This window comes from Pseudomyrmex gracilis, unplaced genomic scaffold (genome assembly GCF_002006095.1).
Source record: "Pseudomyrmex gracilis isolate BER0280 unplaced genomic scaffold, ASM200609v1 scaffold_1814, whole genome shotgun sequence".
In the NCBI taxonomy this organism is placed as follows: Eukaryota; Metazoa; Arthropoda; class Insecta; order Hymenoptera; family Formicidae; genus Pseudomyrmex; species Pseudomyrmex gracilis.
In genome coordinates, this window is record NW_018022398.1 from 3,869 (window position 1) to 8,457 (window position 4,589).

Below are 4,589 nucleotides of genomic sequence, written 5' to 3' on the forward strand. Positions count from 1 at the left end.
GAATCGTACGGTGTCGAATAATTTGGTGTCGAATAAATCTGTGTCGAATCGATCGGTGTCGAATCGTACTGTGGTCAAACGGAACACGCCCCTTTTGTTCTTACTGGCTCACCTTTAATTATTTCTTTCAAGGTTTTCTACATAGTCGTTGAATTTTTCTCGTTGAGGTCTATCATATTTTCATAATANTCTCTTTTTTTATCTCTAATTAATTTTACAACTATATTCCTATCAGGTTTAAATTGCAACCAATTTTGCTCACTAGTTTCATAAATTGCTTTCTTGTATGCTGTATCCCTTCTATCAGCTGCTTCTATTATTTCATCTGAGAACCATTTTTTTCCTTCCCACACCTTCGGAATTTTAAACTTTCTTATCGGCGCCACTACATCTAACGCTTCTACTATGCTGTCAACTAGCTTTGTCGCTCTCATACTGACATTCATATCTTGTTTGTTATGCAATTTATTTGCCACTAACCTGGTAAATTCACTTACATCAAATTGAGAGAGAGTGAGTGAGAGAAATTGAGAGAGAGAGAGAGAGAGAGAGAGAAAGAGAGAGAGAGAGAGTGAGAGAGAAAGTGAAACAAAGTAAAAGTGAGAGAAAGAGAGAGAGAGAGAGAGTGAGAGGGAGAGAGAGAGAGAGAGAAAGAAAAAGAAAGAAAAAAAGAAAGAGAGAGAGAGAAAAAGAGAGAAAAAAAGTAAGAGAGAGAGAAAAAGAGATAGATAGATAGATAGATATAAGCTTTATTTTTATCGCGCTCTGGGACTGGCCCCTCAAGCGCATTACATGACAAAAATAAAATAAAATATAAAGTACATACCAGAAAATAATTGAACTTAGGATAGTGAGTATAATTAATAACAATAAAAGTAAGAAATTAAAAAAATATAAAAATAAAAAATAAAAAATAAAAAATAAAATAAAAATAAAAAATAAAAAATAAAAATATATATATATATATAGAATACAATAAAAGAAAATAATAACATTACATAGAGTTAAGTTTAAAAGTGTGTAAGAGAGTGATAAGATTTAATTATTTTTCACACTTAGTTTAGTGTGAAGAAGACAAAAGAAAAATGAATGATTACGCATTATTTTGTAAAAGAAAGGTGTACAACCCCTCTTAAAATTACAATAAGGCTNTCTGTAAATATCTACTGGTATCGCGTTCCAAACATCCACACAGATACATCTGAAGGAGCATCTGAACATCTCTGTTCTGCTTAGTGGGAGAACAAGATCATCTGGAATCATCCTAGTGTCACGCGGATTAACGTCCCGTTTAAAAACAAAGGAGTTGTAAATCGCCTCAGGTCTCTTTGTTTCTAATATCCTGTAAACTAGACAGCCAATGAAGTATTCTCTTCTTGATCTAATCTTAAGCCATTGCAGTTTGTGAAAGTACGGCGTGATGTGCTCATACCAACTAGCTTGATGGATAAATCTGATACAAATATTTAGTGATTTTTGCAGACGCGAGTTGTTATCATTAGTTATGTTTGTCATGAGCGTACAACAATAGTCGAAAAAAAGTATTAATAAGGTAGAGACTAATCTTGTCCTTAATGCCGGCGAGAAAAGATGTTTATAGGCTTTCAGTCGGTGAAGAGACGCAGTGACACGAGCCACAGTGTTGGTCACCTGTATATCCCAGGAGAGAGTGCTGTTGTAATGCCCAGATAGACCACCAAATCCTTGTACGGAATCTTCTTACCTTTAACCTCAATAGCGCTAAATCTTTATAATCAAGATTCCTGATATATCTACAGGTTCCGAAAATTATCGCAGATGTTTTTCCAACGTTGAGAGTTAAACCGTTATCCCAATTTATCACGTTTTTGATGTTTTTATTTATCATTACAATGACCTCATCCAAGCAATTCAGTTTAACATGTAAATATATTATTAAATCATCTGCGTAAAACTGCGTAAAACTTTCGGTGCAGCTGCGCCAAGTTTTTTTACATTAAATATGTTATATTTTAAAAATTTTACATGGGTTTTTGACTTTTTACACAAAGCGAAATCTATATGATTTGACATAGTTTAAGGTTGTCCACGCAAGGTGAGGTCATTTCTTACATCGATGAGTGCTTTATATATATATACAAAGTACACTGATCACATAATATTTTAAACTTTCTATATAAAGTACACTAATCACATAATATTTTAAACTTTTTATTGTTTTGGAATATTTCATATTTTATATTTTAGAACGTATAAACAACTTACAAATATAATATTTTATATTTTGCAACAATGTATAAATGTACAAGATTTTACTTGGCGCTACTTATTGATATCATTTCTTTATAATACTACTTTTTCTAGAGATACAAATTGCGCGTGTACTTGGTAGTCAAGACCGCTTGCCTAGCAACCACAGAACACAAGGTGACCGCGGCGTAACACTTTTTAAACTTTTTATTGTTTTAGAATATTTATATTTTATAACAACGTATAAACAACTTACAAAGTTTTATATAATATTTTATATTTTGTAACGATGTATAAATGTCTAAGATTTTATTTGGCGCTACTAATTGATATCATTTCTTTTGTAGAATAGGTTTTGTAGAGAAAGATTTTTATAGTATAACGTTTATTGTAATCTAGAGATACGAGTTGCGCATGTACTTGGCTTTTTTTACCTTTTTTTAAAAAGGTAATTTGTTCGGAATATCACACATTTTTGTAGAATATGCCTAAGAAAAAAGAATTGAAAAGATTCACCATATCATCAACTCTATGTTTAGGTAGAGCAACAATAATGTCGTCGACATATCTATAATAAAGTGATATTTGGTAATTTATTGAACTTAATGCTTTCAACTCTAAATCTTGCAAGGTTAAATCTGCCATAATGGGTGACAAGGGTGAACCCATTGGTGCCCCAAATACTTGTTTGTAAATAGTGTCATGAAATGTGAAGTAAGTCGATGACATGACGAATCTTAATGTCAATATAAATTCATTCTCACTAATCTTTGTGTGTAATTTTTCAATTCATACCACCTTAGATTACAATTTACGTGTGAATTACAAACAGACAAAGGCATAGGATTTTTAGATTTACGTCTAAATTTATTAAATTCTGTTGTCACTTGTGATTGGTATCACAAGCCAACATATTCAGGACGTTATTTAAATTATTTGTCATTGAATCCTACTTGTCATAAAATTGGGACAATTTACACGTTAGTAGATAGAGCAATTTTACTAGCAAATCCATCATACCACCAAAAAACATAGGGTTCGTCGTAAACACATTACAAACTAATAATTACCCGTTGCGTTTTATATTTGACTACATCAATAAAAGACTACACATGCTGTTTAGTAATAAACTTAACAAAACCATTAAATACGAAACTGATATGGAAGAACAAACACCTTCCACACATTATTTTGTATTACCNTACACAACAACGTTAAACAATCTTAGTAAACAATATAACACGTTAATTAATGATAACACACAAACAAGATTATCATATAGAACGGTGAATAATCTAAGTAAATTCATTAAAACGCATAAAGACACCATTTCAAATTCAAAAAAGAATAACGTAGTTTACAACATTCAATGCAACAATTGCAAAGCCAATTATATTGGCCAAACCAAGAGACATCTGCAAACTAGAATTAAAGAGCACATTAATTATGTTAAGACACAAAATGTTAAATCTGTGATATCTGATCATTGTATAAACACGGGACATTCGTTTAATTGGGAGGAAATTAAAATTTTAGATCAAGAACCAAATTATATTATAAAAGACTAACGTCTGAAATGGTCAATATTAAATTAAAAAATAATACAATTAATGTTATGCATGATACGGTACTGCTTGACGATTCTTACTCCTCCTACATTGATCAGATAAAATCTCAAGCTGTTCAAAAATAGAGATTCGCGCAACATCGTACAGATTATCTCACACAGTCTCGACACACATGTGACACACGAACACACACATACAGATGATAGTAGAGACTACAATCATGTGTAACAAAGAAATGTTGTATATAGTTTTGTAAGATTTGGTGAGTTTGTTGTTAACATATGATTTTATTTGTTCCCAAGATTGTAATCAGTTTTTTTTTTTTATATAATTTTTTATAATATTTTATATTATGTAAACCAGATATCCACTGATGATGACTTAATAATAAAGTTGAAACGTTTGGATTAACTCTTACTTGTAAGAGATTTGTAATTAATGCANAACATCCTGCAATTGGTTCGAGAGCCCGTTATTCATTATTCAAAATTTATTCACATTTTTAAATTGTGTTGTATACCTAAAAAAGGCTGCGTAATACAATATTTTAATAATTGTTTTAATAACAACATTACTCACACTAAAGATCCGACAACTACACATCGCGAAGTTACATTTACACGCGTGCCTACCGACGGCAACGAAGTTCCTCGACGTACCGAAAGAGAAGAAAACCGAAATAATGGGACTCGATGATCCCGGGCGTGTTCCGTTTGACCACAGTACGATTCGACACCGATCGATTCGACACCAAATTATTGGACACAAAATTATTGGACACAGATTTATTCG